This window comes from Crinia signifera, chromosome 4 (assembly GCF_055691185.1).
Source record: "Crinia signifera chromosome 4, ASM5569118v1, whole genome shotgun sequence".
Lineage (NCBI taxonomy): Eukaryota > Metazoa > Chordata > Amphibia > Anura > Myobatrachidae > Crinia > Crinia signifera.
In genome coordinates, this window is record NC_139220.1 from 316,761,120 (window position 1) to 316,778,949 (window position 17,830).

Sequence of the window (17,830 nt, forward strand, 5' to 3'; positions counted from 1 at the left end):
GCATCCTGGGCGGCTGCTCGAGGTGTGTCTGCATTGCAGCTATGTAGAGCTGCCACTTGGTCAGGTCAACATACTTTCGTCAAATTGTATAAGTTTGACACTATGGTCAAGGATGATACCCAGTTTGGGCAGGCGGTGTTGCAACAGGCTTCGCACGTTCCCGCCCTTTCTGGAAGCTTTGGGACCTCCCCAATGTAATGAGACCTCAGTACCCCATATGAATGATAGTGAAAATAGGATTTTAATACCTACCGGCAAATCCTTTTCACAGAGTTCATATGGGATACTGAGCGGCCACCTCAGTGCGGTGCTCTGATTGCAATTATTGTAATCCTGTTCCAGCCCTTCTTGCAGGTTGCGAGACAGTGGCTTCTGTACTCTTGTACTTTACAGGTCCGTTGGCCTAAGTGGGAGCATCTGAGTTTCGGTGACTTATTGCTCCCCACAAATCATTAAGTGATATAACGTTTAATGTTAGTTAACCCCGTCATTGTGTTATATTAAGTTTAGTTGAGATTGTTGTTAAGTTTGTTGTGGTGTGCTGGTGCGAATCTCACCACCTTACTTATGCTAATCCTACCTCACATACGTTATCCTTCCTTCGGGCACAGTTTCTTAACTGGCTAGTAAGGAGAAGTAGAGGGGAGGAGCCAGCACACCCTGGTTGAAGAAAAAGTTATGTGCCCATCTCCTGTCGGATACCCTCTATTCTCTAATGTAATAAAACCTCAGTACCCCATATGAACTCCGTGAAAAGGATTTACCGGTAGGTATTAAAATCCTATTATTTCTCTCAGGCATTTGTGTTTTGCTGTTTTACCTTCCTCTATTTTGATAAGTATGTATTATATTGCAAATTAGTGCAATTAAGTCACTGGCCACCTGTTTCCCATAGTAACCAATCATAACATGTTTAATGGCATACTGATAAGAGCTGATATCAGGTTGCTATGGGTTACATCACAAGGCTGCAATTTTTCCTCAGGAGGTGATCCAATCACCTCCTGAGGAAGCCGCTGATACGTGAAGGCGGAGAAACGCGTAGAGGGCGACAGGACATTTGTGGCGACTGGATACAAATTGATGGGAGAATAACATCTAGCGACCGCAGTAAACTGCTAAAATCAACTGGTCACAGCAAACTCCCAAGTACCAAGAGCCGGATCCCCACCATTTCTCAAAGGACATTCCTCAAGAAAGAGTGAGTCTATAATCCACTAACGTGCACATGAGTGGGGGACAGTTACTCCTAACAATTGGGAGGTTTTAAAGTGATACTAACCGTTTTTTTACTAATATGATGGACTAACAAGTTGAACACAGTTCAAAATACCATACTAACAAATCCTAAATTGAGCATTGTTATATGTGTGTTTGTCTTGTTTGTCACAGTGGCCACTAAAAATTCAAAGTATATGAAATTTATTGTTAATTGTTTTTAATAAATTATACATGTTTTTGCAAAGTGCAGCTCCTCTGTTTCTTTTTTTCTTGTAACTGCATTTCCAAAAGGGGTTGGTAATCCCCCTTTATTTGGGAGCTGCTGCAGTGCGAAATCTAAACAATCAGCGCTCAAACACTTTTTCTTTTTTCTGAGGTATACGAGTCCCCTCGCGGGCTTCACAGGTGTGCGCTCGCCACGCTTCAGGCTCGCTGCGCTCGCCACACTTTCTATTCTCCACTCCACGCCGACGTGGATAGTGGGGGTATGAAAAGGTCGAAGGACGCGTACCGCTGCGCTCGCCACGCTTCGGGTTGACGTTGATCGTGGGGTGGCGTTAACAATTGGGGGGGCCATTTCACACTTCAGGGTGCCTATTTGGCCTCTGTGGGCCATTTAACATTGTTCCCTATGGAAAATCGGGTCAATTGGGACATTTAACATTGTTCCCTATGGGTAATCGCGTCGGTCACATCGCATGCGATTTTTTGGTACATGCGATGGGCGCCCTTCTAGGTAAAGAGTACCTGCTGAACTAATACAGCTGAGGATTGTTATTGATATTTCAGTACAAATCAAGCCGCGCCATTCACCAAGAATGGGATGCAGTTTCATCTGAGAAGCCTGTTTATGTCATGCACGGGGAATGGCGCTGTGGCTCCATCTGTACAGTACATTACAATACAAGCTCAGGCAAATGGCCCGTGGAGCATCTAGGTCACTCGGGCAAATGGCCCGTGGAGCGCCTGGGTCCATTGTGGGAGGAAACCAGAGTATCCGGAGGAAACACACACAAGTACAGGGAGAATATACAAACTTCCCATGGTTGGAAACAAACCTGTGACCTCAGTGCTGTGAGGCAGTAATGCTAACCATTACACCATCCATACTGTATATGGGCACTTTTGGTACATGTGTCTCATTACGCTAGTTAAACCACATAGGGGCTATGGGGATACAGCAAGCATACAGTCACCATACTTTTTCATAGTAGGCCAGACTCGTGCACCGAGCTGGTTAACAAAATGGCTACCAAGTCTGAACCAGGGCTTTATTGAAGCCCACATCTGTGGAGCAAGCAACGGCAAGGTGCGTCTTATTATGCTAGTTAACACACAGGGGCTGCTGACAAAGGCACAGACGCTGCAATGATCAACCTGCAATTCCAGTCCCCTACCCGCACAGCTGTCCAGGTTTGGGCACACCTGCTGTGAAACTGAGCTGAGCACCTGGCAGAAGCTGACCTACCTGAGCCAGGATTGCTCACTGTCACCTCCCTGCAGTCCGGCAATGGAGCCCTGTCAGCAGAAAAAGCCAGAAGCTCCTGCAAGCTGAGTGGACAATTGGAGGGGATCCCACACATGGTTGCTTGCAGCTTCCCTTGCCGGTATCCCATAAACTATTAGCTAATCTGACCCGAAAGCGAAGAGTCTCATCTTTCATATGGTACTAGTCTCGAGTCTCTAGGACACCTAGAACCTGAGATATTGGGGTAAACAAACAGCTTTTATTGTACTATGCTGTAATGGCTACCACTATAAGTGATATCTCTAGAAGTATAATGGGGAGAGATAAAAGCTCCTCGCTAAGTACCTGGATGCCAAAACACTGCTTAACATTTCCAAACCATTTTTTTCCATAGTGGGTCTGAATTAACAGGCCCATTATACTCTATGGGGAAAATGTGTCCACCTTGGCTTCCAGGCAGACTGGCTACTAGTTTTTTTTTTTTATTCTGGCAAGGGAAGTGGGGTGGGGTCCCTTCCAATTGTCTGGCCAGCTTGCAGGGTTTTCTGGCTAGGGGACTTGGATGCAATTTACAGTCATCACGCTGGCTTTCTTGACTGAAAAGAGAAGGTCTACCATGGGGGGGGGGGTTTACACAGGTTACATTCCCATCTTGATTCTTTTCTTCCGGGACAAACTCTGCACACTGGGATACTTCTTCTTTTCTGCGGCGGTATATGAGTTGGGAAGTGTCTTTCAGTAAGACGAGCTGGTGGGTCCGTTTTTGAGGGTCTGTCTCCCATGAACAAATTCCTATTCATTTTATACTTCTCTAAAATCCCATGAATGGCTTTATGTATAAATTGTAGGAGACTGCAGTTTTCAGTTATGGGCATTCACAAGAGTTATATCTGTCAAATGAAAGAATAGTTTCCTATACCATCTGACACTCTTTCTGAGGCATTCATACAGTTTTATTTTTTGGACTAATCTGTCTACTCTCCCCCCCCCCCCCCCCCCCCCCCCCATGTTTGCATTGTAATCAATAACTGACTCTGGTTTCTTCACCACTTCTCTGGTCTTTCTGTTATTTTTTCCTATGTGGAATATTCTTCCCCTGTGAGATGTGGATGAGCTGAACAAGTTTTACTGCAGATTTGAAAAAGGAGCCCAGTGCCTCAACCCCACTCCCCTCAAGGCAGCTCCACCACCCTGACCGAGGTCTTGCAGATGGACCAGGGGGAGGTAGAAGCTTTGTTGCAAAGGGTCAGACTTAGGAAGGCTGCGGGTCCTGATGGAGTGTCATCATCTACTCTTAAGACCTGTGCAAAGCAGCTTGCACCCATCTTCACTGTGATCTTTAACACCTCACTGGAAACGAGTAGGGTCCCTGCCTGCTTCAACAGCTCAGTTATTCCGGTTCCCAAGAAGTCAGCTGTGAAGGATCTACAGGCTAGTCGCACTAACATCAATGGTCATGAAGGCATTCAAAAGACTGGTACTGAACCATCTGAGGGAAGTGAGCAACAAGATTCTCGACTCCCTGCAGTTCGCCTACCGAGCAAACAGAATTTTCCAGAATGCAGTTCACCTAGGGATGCATTATATCCTGGAACACCTGGATCATCTAGGCACCTATGCGAGGTTCCTATTCATTGACCTCAACTTGGCATTTAACACAATTGCCCCTGCTATCCTACAGCCCAAACTTCTCTCCCTAGGAGTTCCAGAATCTAAAGAAGTACAGTAAACTGTGTAGAGCAGGCATGTCCAACGTTGGCCCTCCAGATGTTGTGAAACTACACATCCCAGCATGCTTTGCCACAGTTTTGCTATTAGAGAATGCAAAAACTATTGCAAAGCATGTTGGGATGTGTAGTTTCACAACATCTGGAGGGCCAACGTTGGACATGCCTGGTGTAGAGCGCATAATCAGGGCTGTTTACCCAATGTGAGCTGCTGCAAGAAGGGCTAGTCAAACCCTTTAAAATATAGAACAAAGAAAGAGGAATTGCAGCGCTCTTTTAATGATGCAATATAATGATGTTACAAAACAAATTTATTAATAAAACACATAAAATGTAAGATATATATAGTGTGGCAAATTAAAAAGGAAAAATTCAGTATTGTGGGGACCTGTCAACAGAGAATAAAGGGATAGTATAACCTGCTCTGGTCACTCGTATAGTCCCGGCACTGGTATAGGTGTTAGGATCTCCTGTGCCACGCTGCCTGGCGAGGCACTACGTGGCACTGGCTGGTAGGAGAACTGATCGGGAATGGAGGGCAACCTGAATGTTAGGATCTCCTGTGCCACGCTGCCTGGCGAGGCACTACGTGGCACTGGCTGGTAGGAGAACTGATCGGGAATGGAGGGCAACCTCGCCAACCTGACTCCGTTGCTACCAGATGGAGTTGGCGTGTGAGTGCGGGATGCTAAGCTTCACCACTAATAGCCGCGTTCGTGGGAGCCCGTTAGTCAGGCTCCCACCTCGATGCCACCTGGTCTTATGTATGTGACAACTCACACGCCAAGGCCAGTGATGAACAAGGGGAAACTCTAACTGACACCTGCTGGCGAGAGTACCCACGGCGCTCCCGTAAGTGGCCCTAGGAGCCTGGTGTAACAACAGTGTCAGGATGCGACCACCCACGGGTGTAACAATACACAAAAGATGACTCAATAAGCTGAATGTAACAATACACAAGAGATGACTCAAAAAACAGGACTGTAACAATACACAAAGATGACTCAATAAGCAGGACTGTAACAATACACAAAGATGACTCAATAAGCAGGACTGTAACAATACACAAGGATGACTCAATAAGCAGGACTGTAACAATACACAAGGATGACTCAATAAGCAGGACTGTAACTTAGCTGGAGCTGAGCGGCTGCGGGCAAGGCAAGGAACCAGCCGAAGGGGTGGATAACGCTGGAGAGGGACACCCAGGAATACCAACAAAAGCTCCAGGAACCGGGAACACTCAGGACGCTGGGTCTGAACTATAACCGGCGTCTGAGTGTCCCGGCATCAGGGTTTAAATAGCACAGCCTCCATGGGCAGATGAGGCTGCGTTGAGCGCTTCCTCTTCCGCCCGGCGTCCCCCGTCGCCTAGGCAACCGGGGCGGGCGCTGAGGAAGTGGCCGGGCGTGAGACTCCTGGCCGTTCGTGACGTCAGACGGGGGGCGTGTGTCGTTGACGCGACCACGTCTCCAGACGCGGCGACGCCCCCTGACGCGGCGCCGTCCTGGTTGCGTCGTCACAGCCGGGACACACCGCGGAGAACCCCCTGCGTCAGCGCCAGAGCTGGCTGCAGAGGTAACAGCAGTCACAGCCGGGACGGAGCGCAGAGAACCCCTTACGTCAGCACCAGAGCTGACTGCAGGGGTCATAACAGTACCCCCCCCCTTGAGGAGGGGTCACCGAACCCTTACCCCCAGGTTTAAACGGAAATTTCCTAAAGAACTCTGCCCTAAGTCTGGGAGCATGAAGAAGTCTGTCCGGGACCCAGGATCTCTCTTCATCCCCAAATCTCTGCCAATGAACAAGAAATTTAAGTTGACCCCGGACAACCTTGGAATCAAGGATCTGTTCAACCAAAAATTCCTTGTGGCCCCTGATAATCACAGGTCTCCTGGACTGTTTCTGGTGAAAGAGAGTGGAAACCGGCTTAAAAAGGGAACAATGGAAGACGTTATTGATCCTCAATGATCGGGGTAATTGTAACTGAAAGGCCACTGGGTTAACCTGTCTGGTAATGAGAAAAGGTCCGATGAATCTGGGGCCCAATTTATGACTTTTCTGACGTAATTTGATAAATCGGGTTAAGAGAAAGACTTTCTGGCCCACCCTGAATGGGCAGGGTTTCCTGTGCCTGTCATAAAACATTTTGGAACGGGCCGAGGAAAGATTCAAGGCAAGACGCACCTTTTTCCAAGAATCCCTAAGGACAGAAACTGCCGAGGGAGTTGAGTGAGAGGATTTAACAGGAACATCAAAGGAATTGCATTTGGGATGAAAACCGGTGTTACAGAAAAATGGTGAAGTCTTGGTTGACACGTGATAGGAATTATTATAAGAAAATTCCGCTAACGGCACCAAGTCTGCCCAATCGGTCTGACATTTAGCAATGAAGCAACGTAAATATTGTTCCAAGGCCTGATTAACCCTCTCGGTTTGTCCATTCGACTGAGGGTGGTATCCGGAGGACAAGCTGAGCTGGATACCTAAGTTGGAACAAAATGCCCTCCAAAAGCTGGCGACAAACTGGGGTCCCCTGTCCGAGACAATATCTCTGGGGAGACCATGAAGTCTGAAAATATGGGTAATGAAAAGTTGAGCTAATTCTCGAGCCGAGGGAAGTTTGCGCAGAGGTATAAAATGAGCCATTTTACTAAAGCGATCAACAGTAACCCAAATGGTGGAAAAATGGGAAGACAAAGGAAGGTCGACGATAAAATCCATAGAAATGTGGGACCAGGGTCTGTCTGGAATGGATAAGGGTAGAAGCTGGCCCATGGGTGTTACTCTGGGAGATTTCTGTCGAGCGCATACCGGACAGGCTGAGACAAAACGGGTGACGTCCTGTTTCATGGAGGGCCACCAGACTGCAGTGGAGAGACTTTCAAAGGTCTTGGTGATGCCCGGATGGCCAGCCAACTTAGTGGAATGGAAATCCTTGAGGACAAAATCTCGCAGAGCCTTGGGGACAAAAAGTAGGTTCTGAGGAGTCGACCGGGGAGCAGAGGACTGGGAAGCAAGAACACGAGTGGCCAAGTCTTGGGTTAATCCAGCCAAGATAAAAGCTGACGGGATAATGGTCTCTTCTCCCAATTCCGGGTCCTGAGAAGACTGGAAACTCCGGGAAAGCGCATCGGCCTTGACGTTCTTAGGACCGGGTCTGAAGGTGATGTTAAATCGAAAACGGGTAAAGAAGAGAGCCCATCTAGCTTGACGTGGGTTGAGTCGTTTGGCCGACTGGATATATGCTAAATTCTTGTGATCGGTAATAACGGTGATCACGTGTTCTGCTCCCTCTAGCCATTGGCGCCATTCCTCAAAGGCCCATTTTATGGCAAGAAGCTCTCTATTACCTACATCATAGTTCTTTTCAGCGGCGGAAAATTTCCGTGAAAAATAGGCACAGGGATGCAGTTTATTATCCAGACTATGAGTCTGGGAGAGCACGGCTCCTGCCCCAACATCGGAGGCGTCAACTTCCACTAAGAACGGCTTCCGGGGGTCAGGATGGTGAAGAATGGGGGCAGAACAAAACGCTTTCTTCAGCCGTTCAAAGGATTCAACGGCCTGTGGGGACCAGTCTTGTGGGTCTGCTCCCTTGCGAGTGAGTTCCACAATGGGAGCCACGATATCTGAAAATGAACGAATAAATTTACGATAGTAGTTAGAGAAACCCAGGAACCTCTGAATGGCCTTGAGGTTAGTGGGGCGTGCCCATGACAGGATGGCTTGAACCTTCTTAGGCTCCATGGAAAAACCTTTGGGAGTAATGATATAGCCCAGGAAAGAAACTTGGGAAACTTCAAACTCACATTTCTCTAACTTGGCGTAAAGTTGGTTCTCGCGTAACTTTTGGAGGACCATGCAAACATGCTGCCTATGTTCGGTCAAAGTTTTGGAAAAAATCAAGATATCGTCTAGATAGACCACGGCAAAAACTCCTAAAAACGGCCGGAGTACCTCATTAATGAAATCCTGGAAGACGGCAGGAGCATTGGCCAATCCGAAGGGCATCACCAGATATTCGTAGTGGCCAGTATGCGTGTTGAATGCCGTCTTCCACTCATCCCCCTGCCTGATTCTTATGAGGTTGTATGCTCCTCTCAAATCGATTTTAGAAAAAATAACGGCTTCACGGATCTGGTCGAATAACACAGAAATGAGGGGTAAAGGATAAGAATTCTTAATGGTGATCTGATTCAAGGCCCGATAATCAATACAGGGGCGCAAGGTCCCATCCTTCTTTTCAACAAAGAAGAACCCTGCCCCCACAGGGGACTTGGACGGACGGATGAAGCCTTTCTTTAGGCTTTCTTTAATATAATCTTCCATAGCGTGGGACTCAGGAGCGGAGAGAGCATACAAACGCCCTTTGGGTAATCTGGCATTGGGGACAAGATCAATGGTACAATCAAACGGCCGATGGGGAGGCAGTGTTTCTGCTTCTTTCTTTGAAAACACGTCAAGAAAACTGTGATACGATGAAGGTAAAGAAGACAAACCAGGAGATACCGCCCGAAGAGGAAGAGAGAGACAGCTGTCAGAACATGCTGATCCCCATCGGGTGATCTCGCCCGTAGCCCAATTGACATTAGGATTGTGTTTCCTTAGCCAAGGCAGCCCCAAGACAAGAGGTGCAATAGGACAATGAAAAACTAAAAAAGAGATTTCCTCGGAATGTAAGGCTCCTATAGACAACCGGAGGGAAGGAGTACGGGAGGATATGCTGCCATTGGATAGTGGTAGGCCATCTAAACCACACACCGACAGGGACCCCTCAAGGGGGATGGGTTTGAACCCTAAGGATTCAACCAATGTGGCGTCCATAAAATTGCCAGCTGCGCCACAATCCAAAAAGGCAGACACCTCCCGAAACTGTTTCCCAAAGGAGATGGTGGTCTTGATATAAATGGATTCCATGGGGGAAAAACAGGTAAGGCCTAAGTGAACCCCCCCAAGGTTACCTAGGCCCTGTCTTTTCCCGCCTTAAGCGGACAGAGCACAGCACGGTGACCGGAACCACCACAATAAAGACACAATCCCTTAAGTCTTCTCCGACTCTTTTCGGAGGCGAGTGGCCCCTAACTGCATGGGTTCCTCCCCTGAGTGGTCGGAAGAATCACCCGGAGGGGATGAGGGAAAGACCCCAGACTCTCTTTCTCTCTGACGCTCCCGAAACCGTCGATCTACCTTGATGGCTAATTGCATCATCTCATCTAAGGATGTGGGAGATGGGTAGTGTACCAGGGCGTCTTTAAGACCATCGGACAAGCCAATTCTAAATTGGCTGCGTAGGGCTGGGTCATTCCACCCAGAATCGATGGCCCACCTCCTAAACTGTGTGCAATATCCCTCTGCCGTACCTTGCCCCTGACGAAGGGCTCGGAGATTGGCCTCAGCTGAGGCAGACCTATCGGGATCATCATATAACAACCCCATGGCTGAAAAAAAAGAAGTGACGGAGGAGAGGGCCTCATCTCCTGCAGGGAGCCCGAATGCCCAGGTCTGGGGATCCCCCTGTAGGAGAGAAATAATTATCCCCACTCGCTGAACCTCTGAACCGGAGGACAGAGGACGCAGTTTGAAATACAGTTTACAGGACTCTCTGAAGTTGTAAAAAAGGGAACGATCTCCAGAGAAACGATCAGGGAGATCGAGTCTGGGCTCTGGGCGTCTAGATGCCGACAGGACTCCGTGTACCTGTTCCTCCTGCGTATTGACCCGGAGGGTGAGTTTTTGGAGTTCCTGTGTGAGAGTGTGGATCTGGCCCACCAGAGCATGTCCCGTGGCCTGCTGGGAAGGATCCATGACAGACTATGACCCGCGACTGAGTATAAATATATATATTATCGGGCCGGTTATAATGTTAGGATCTCCTGTGCCACGCTGCCTGGCGAGGCACTACGTGGCACTGGCTGGTAGGAGAACTGATCGGGAATGGAGGGCAACCTGAATGTTAGGATCTCCTGTGCCACGCTGCCTGGCGAGGCACTACGTGGCACTGGCTGGTAGGAGAACTGATCGGGAATGGAGGGCAACCTCGCCAACCTGACTCCGTTGCTACCAGATGGAGTTGGCGTGTGAGTGCGGGATGCTAAGCTTCACCACTAATAGCCGCGTTCGTGGGAGCCCGTTAGTCAGGCTCCCACCTCGATGCCACCTGGTCTTATGTATGTGACAACTCACACGCCAAGGCCAGTGATGAACAAGGGGAACCTCTAACTGACACCTGCTGGCGAGAGTACCCACGGCGCTCCCGTAAGTGGCCCTAGGAGCCTGGTGTAACAACAGTGTCAGGATGCGACCACCCACGGGTGTAACAATACACAAAAGATGACTCAATAAGCTGAATGTAACAATACACAAGAGATGACTCAAAAAACAGGACTGTAACAATACACAAAGATGACTCAATAAGCAGGACTGTAACAATACACAAAGATGACTCAATAAGCAGGACTGTAACAATACACAAGGATGACTCAATAAGCAGGACTGTAACAATACACAAGGATGACTCAATAAGCAGGACTGTAACTTAGCTGGAGCTGAGCGGCTGCGGGCAAGGCAAGGAACCAGCCGAAGGGGTGGATAACGCTGGAGAGGGACACCCAGGAATACCAACAAAAGCTCCAGGAACCGGGAACACTCAGGACGCTGGGTCTGAACTATAACCGGCGTCTGAGTGTCCCGGCATCAGGGTTTAAATAGCACAGCCTCCATGGGCAGATGAGGCTGCGTTGAGCGCTTCCTCTTCCGCCCGGCCGCCCGGCGTCCCCCGTCGCCTAGGCAACCGGGGCAGGCGCTGAGGAAGTGGCCGGGCGTGAGACTCCTGGCCGTTCGTGACGTCAGACGGGGGCGTGTGTCGTTGACGCGACCACGTCTCCAGACGCGGCGACGCCCCCTGACGCGGCGCCGTCCTGGTTGCGTCGTCACAGCCGGGACACACCGCGGAGAACCCCCTGCGTCAGCGCCAGAGCTGGCTGCAGAGGTAACAGCAGTCACAGCCGGGACGGAGCGCAGAGAACCCCTTACGTCAGCACCAGAGCTGACTGCAGGGGTCATAACAATAGGAGGGTGGAGTCCAATAATTTGTATTCCAAGCAATTGTTGGAGGTGTCCTAGTCCTTTTGGGGATCCTCTCTAGAACACTGTTATGCTTGTTGGTGGTGCTCCAAAGTGATGCTTCTCCTTCTCGCTCTCTAGAGGAGTCACAGTCCATCTGGACTGGATGGTAAGCAAAGTCCTCTGTAAAGTGCAAAGTGCTGATGGAAGTGAGGAAGGTATTGTGCAGATCCAGATGATTCAGCAGGATATAAATGGCAAATCTCTGACAGGTCCCTGAGGTGACACCAACACATTTCGCTGTCACTCCAGGACAGCTTGAAAAAGCTGGTTAATCGTAGGCCCAATTTAGGGTAACAGTGGTGTGGGGTGCAGTGCCCCTGGACTGGTTGGGCTGGGTGCCTTTAGTGCGGCATGCCCTTACATTCTATTAACACTTTTCCCTCACTAACACTATCTTTCTCTTATTTTAATTGCATTCCATTTTTTATTTTATCTCTCTCTTTATATATAGCTTCAGCTTCCTATCACTAATTATTAACACTTAGTATCTCACTGGCATGCCGCACTGGGCCTCCTAGCTTATGATAGTTTTTGGGGTGCCACACCCTGCACCTAGATATAGCGCTAGGGACCCCCAATATACAGAGAAGCCTTGACGCGGTTTGGGGGCATGTCTAATACCACTTAGTGTGCTGGGGGAACCAATGTCTTGCTTTACTTACTCAGTATTAACCCCTCCCTTGCATCCACCTGAATGGTATTACTGAACTAATTTGAGCATCTACCACTATCTGTATGTAATTTGTAGGTGACTCAGGATATGGGTGTCATCCTTGGCTCATGACACCTCTGCGTAACCCACAAGGCCCTGCACAGCACTGCTACAATGCTGCACACATTGCCACCCGCAGTGTTGTGGAACGCACCTTTGTGGTGCTGAAAACCTGATTCAGGTGTTTGGACAGATCAGCAGGTGCACTCCTTTACCACCCTGCCAAAGCAGTATTGATTGTCCAGGCTTGCTGCATCCTACATCACCTTGCTCTGGACCAACCAAATGATGTTGATGTTGGTAATGCAGCAGTCGTGCAGGAAGCTGAAGCTACACAACATGTGGTAGTTAGGAGTTTGCAGAGGGGGAATGTGACTTGGGGAGAGATCATACGGCAGCATTTCACAGGGAATTTGGGGTTAAAACCTTTATAGTTAAGGCAAAGGCATATGACCATGACATTGTGTACAGTAATAACAAAAGCACTGTTTTTGCTACATTGTCCAGCCACCCCCAGCAAGTTCTGCACTACCTGCTTTGTGATTTCATTGAAACATGCTGGTAAGTATGAGAATATAATGTAAGTTATCCAAACACGGTTGTAGAGGAAAAAATAGTGTAAAATCCAAATATACTAAAGCATTTGACAAGATTCACCACAATTCTAAGTACACAGACGTTTAACATTTTTAACTTTTTAACATTTATTATTATCAGTTTATGTGTATCCCCCACTGACTCCCGCTGACCCCCGCTGCCCTCCGCTCACCTCCTATTACTCACGCCCGCTCACCTGCAACACCGCAGCTCCCGTTCCCAGGGATGCATTGCGGTAGGCGTGACGTCACGTGTTGCAGGTGAGCGGGCGTGAGTGAGAGGAGGTGAGCGGAGGGCAGCGGGGGTCAGCGGGAGTCAGCGGGGGCTACACATATCACGCACTGCAGCGGGGGTCAGCGGGAGTCAGCGGGGGCTACACATATCACGCGGCTGGCTGGCTGCTGCTCGTGGTGATACAGCGCCGTCAAGATACCGTTTAAGTACGGTAATAATAAAACAAACAGGTGGGGGCATGTAGTGGGGCATGTAACATGGAGCATCTATTAAAATAAGCCCTCCCCGAAAATAAGACCTATGGTCTTTTTTGACAGTGTCTTATTATCGGGGAAACACGGTAGCGCACACATATTCCGCAGCGCTTTACAGAGAATATTAGAACATCAGTCCCTGCCCCAGTGGAGCTTACAATCTATGTTCCCTACCACACGTACACGCACACACAGACATTTTACGGTTAATTTTGTGAGAAGCCAATTAACCTACCAGTATATTTTTGGATTGTTGGAGTAAACCGGAGTACCCGGAGGAAACCCACACAAGTACGGGGCCATGGTGGGAATCAAACCCAGGACCTCAGTGCTGAGAGGCAGTAATGCTAACCATTACACCATCCGTACTGCCATGAAGGAATATTTGGTACTTGTGAGTTATCCGGGCGCCCGATTTTAGATCGGGTACCATCGGATCGCGTCGCATCGCGTGTTAACCAAATGGCATGCGATGCAACGCGACGAGATCAGCACCCGATTTTAGCAGTGTACCCGATTTTAACATTGGAATCAATGTAAAATGGTCCCTGAGACCCGATTTTACATTTATTTCAATGAAAAAATGCCCAAAACCCCCAAAAAGTGTCAAAACTTAAATCCCATCCCCATTGTTAACGCCACTCCACTATTGACGCCAACCCGAAGCGTGGCGAGCGGCGGCGGTACGCGTCCTCCGACCTTTTCATGCCCTACTATCCACTAGGGCGTGGAGTTGAGAATAGAATAGTGAGGCGAGCGCAGCGAGCCACCGAGCCCGAAGCGTGGCGAGCGGACGCGGATACCTGTGAAGCCCGCGAAGGAACGCGCTTACCTGTGAAGGTATCCGCGTCCCCTCGCGGGGCTCGCTGCGCTCGCCACACTATTCTGTTCTCAACTCCACGCCCTAGTGGATAGTAGGGCATGAAAAGGTCGGAGGACGCGTACCGCTGCGCTCGCCACGCTTCGGGTTGGCGTCAATAGTGGAGTGGCGTTAACAATGGGGATGGGATTTAAGTTTTTACACTTTTGGGGGGTTTTGGGCATTTTTTCATTGAAATAAATGTAAAATCGGGTCTCAGGGACCATTTTACATTGATTCCAATGTTAAAATCGGGTACACTGCTAAAATCGGGTGCTGATCTCGTCGCATCGCATGCCATTTGGTTAACACGCGATGCAACGCGATAAATTTCAAGGGAAATCGCGTCGCATCATACTCTTATTGTACTGACATTCAATTTCAACATCGGGCGCCCGGATAACTCACAAGTACCGAATATTTGACCTACATTAGAATTCTAGGCAACAATGGGTTTGCCAATATGCACTCATTAATCAGGGTCTCCAACTGAATGTATATGTGGATATGATCCATTGACCACCGCCCGGAATTCTAGTTTAAATACAGGGTCACTGCAGACTGATTGGAGCTTCCATTGGACCTAAGATTGAGGACAGGGTGCTTGTGACTGACCGCAGATCCAGAACTAAGGAGGTTATTTGCTATAAGCAAAAGATGGATACTCGGCACTTGCTTATATGAAAAAAGATAATGCGAGATTTGGGGGTAGGGAATGAAGATGAAGGTTTGAGAAAACCTGGGAGTAATAGTATAGGGTTAAGGAGACAAAATAATAAAAATAATAATGAAAAATAAAATTAAAATGATACTAAAATTAATTATAAATAAAACAATTAAAAATAACAATAAAAATAAATAGTTACTTGTGTAGTTTCATGGCGCCCGATATATTGGATGCGATATCAGCCAATATATCTGATGCGATATCGCTGATATATCAAAGCGATCCGAAGCGATTTTTGACCTGTTCATAACCCCACTATCCATGGAATTGATTGTATATAGTGTGGCGAGCACCGTAATCCGCGTCCGCTCGCCATGCTTCAGGCTCGGTGGCTCGCTGCGTTTGACACACTATATAAAATCATCTCCATGCGTAGCGGATAGTGGGGTTATGAACAGGTCAAAAATTGCTTCGGATCGCATCAATATATCGGCCGATATCGCATCCGATATAATGGCCGATATCGCATCCGATATATCGGGCGCCATGAAACTACACAAGTACCAATAAATAAATAATAAAAATGTGCAGCAAATATGTTTCAGCTCTTTTTAGAGATATTGAGAGGTTCCAGGTGGGGACTGACTAGCTAGCCCAAGAATCTACCTGAGTTCAGATGGACTGTAAACAACAGGTGGCTCACTCAGCTTTGGCTTGTAGCGGCAGCTTTGGGTGACATCACCGCAAACTCAGGCTTCTGCTTCGGAGCTTTGGTGGACAGTAGTATCTCCTCCACGGGTCCCTCTCCTTCGTCCAATGCGTTTCACATCCATTGGATGCTTTATTTAGATCCAGGACTACACAGTGAGAGGAGGCTCCCTGGAAATACACCCTATGTTTGGACTCTCTTGTAACTGCCTTTGAGGAACGTGGTATAAGTATAATTTCTTGTTTGTTAATGATTTTGTAAATAAATAAATGTTAAACTGTATTGAGGTGTCCCTGATTCTCACTATAGTCCGAAACAATAGTTCCACTGGGAACAAAGGGCCAAAGCCGTAACTAAGATAGGTGCAAGGGTGTAGGTGCTATGGGGCCCTGTGCTGAGGGGGGACATATTTACTGTGTAAGTAGCATGTTATATACACATTTATTACCATCAGTTGGTAAATGGGGGACCCTTACAAACTTTTGCTATGAGGCCTACTGATATCTCAAAGGCCCCTTTTTAGCAGTAAGCGACCTCGTAAGGTAATATTTTGATATCACAATAAAAATATATACTGTAAGTATTCCAGTGGTGGAACTTGTGAGTGGTTGGGCCCAGGCTGTGCAGGCGCTACCACTAGGCAGCTGCCTAGGGTGCTGGCCACTAGAGGGAGCCTCTTGTTCTGCCCAATATTTAAATGAAGCAGCATGTGGAGGGGAGTGATTTAGGAGAAGCCAGATGCACGCCAGCAGTGTTATGGATTCTCCCTGCAGCCTGCTAACTGCAGCAGTGGCAACTCGGCTGACTGCACCTTGAGCTGTTCCGGGACTTCACAACACCCCTTTTCCTCCGACATTGTTGTTACCCCCCCCCCCCTTCCCGCTCCCCTGGCACAGTGTGTAACGGGTATTCTGCCTGGTGCAGTGTGTAATGGGAATTCTGCCTGGTGCAGTGTGTAACGGGCTTCTGTCTGGCGCATGGTGCAGTGTGTGATGGGGCTCTGTCTGGTGAAGTGTGCAATTGGACTCTGACTGGTGCAGTGTGTAATGGGAATTCTGCCTGGTGCAGTGTGTAATGGGTATTCTGCCTGGTGCAGTGTGTAACGGCTATTGTGCCTGGCACAGTGTGTAACAGAGCTCTGCTTGGCACAGTGTGTAACGGCTATTCTTCCTGGCACAGTGTGTAATGGGTATTCTGCCTGGCGCAGTGTGTAAAGGGTTTTCTGCCTGGCGCAGTGTGTAAAGGGTTTTCTGCCTGGCGCAGTGTGTAATGGATGTTCTGCCTGGCGCAGTTTTCTGCCTGGCGCAGTGTGTAATGGATGTTCTGCCTGGTGCAGTTTGTAACGGGCTCTGGTGTTCTGCCTGGTGCAGTGTATGGAAGTACATTTATTTATATATGCAAAGTCTATCTAATTTATTTATGTCGCATGCAATCAATAATTGAATGTCCAGATTTATAATCAATGAATATTATTTATAAGTGTAACCAGATGAAACTGTATCATGGATAATAAATATAACAATACAGGTATTATAATTAATAGCGATTATTATGCCAGCATCCTTAAATACAATTAACCTCAGTGTTAAATACTGTGTATGCGAATACAGCGCGGGAGGGGGCGTGGCTATGAAGCAGCCATTTTGTGATACCAAGTCTTTGTGTCCGCCATTTTGTGTACTGCCGCATGGCACACAAAGGAACCTTATCAATCTACAGGCACAAACAGCTGCCTGGCAATCACACATAAACTGCCTGTACTTTCCTTAATTGCTATCCACCACATTTACTCCAAATTAACCTCTAACCTGCATCATGCGGTACTCACGATCCTGAATATAACTCGCACATTCAGCAAACACACTTTACCTGCAGCATACACAATTGAATATCATTTAAGCTACAATGTACTTCTCTGTACAGAACACCTAACTGGCACTATACAATCTATGGCCTTGCTATATCATACTCACATCACATGCCGTTACACACACACCATCCGAGCATCATGCTAACAACACCTCTTACATATATGTTGGTTTATTCCGCCAGTTTATCTAGATATTCTCACTGGATATTACACAAAGCATTCACACTCTCCAATACAAAGAGTCCATACATGTTCACGCATAGCCTTACACATGCATTCAAATACCGAGAATCCCTTTGAGAACAACACACTCACTTTCATACAAAGAGTCCATACCATATACTACAGAACTCCTTTGCAACCAATTCCTTGGACACACAGTGG